Source organism: Camelina sativa, chromosome 13 (genome assembly GCF_000633955.1).
Source record: "Camelina sativa cultivar DH55 chromosome 13, Cs, whole genome shotgun sequence".
Classification (NCBI taxonomy): Eukaryota; Viridiplantae; Streptophyta; class Magnoliopsida; order Brassicales; family Brassicaceae; genus Camelina; species Camelina sativa.
Window position 1 is genome coordinate 17,674,359 of NC_025697.1, and position 628 is coordinate 17,674,986.

A 628-nucleotide genomic window follows, 5' to 3' on the forward strand; every position below is an offset into this window, starting at 1 on the left:
CTACCCAACAAAAGTGAAGACCCACTTGGGTTTGAGCTGGTGGAAAAGCACATGATGCATGGACCTTGTGGAATAGATAGGCCATCGTCTCCTTGCATGGCAAATCAAGTCTGCACAAAAAAGTACCCGCGGCCTTACAATGAATACACCTCGATTGATCAATCCGGGTATATTATATATCGTCGACGACCAAACGAAGAAAACTGTGTCATCAAAGGAGGAACAAGGTTGGATAATCGCTTTGTCATACCACACAATCTACCAATTTTGAAAAAGTATCAAGCACACATTAATGTGGAATGGTGCAACACTACAAATGCTGTGAAGTACCTTTTCAAATATGTAACAAAAGGAGTAGATAAAGCGACTATTTTGATCGAGAAAGGTACTACGAACACAAGCGACAGTCAAGATACAACAAGGGTTGTCAAGGAAAGGAATGAAATTCAAGAGTACCTAGATTGTCGATATCTCTCTGCTTGTGAAGCTATGTGGCGTATTTTTGCATTTCACATACACCAAAGGAAGCCTTCGGTACAGAAATTGATTATCCATCTTGAAGGTCGACAGTCAGTTGCTTACAAACAGACTGCAAATTTGCGATATGTATTATCGAGAGCTAATATCG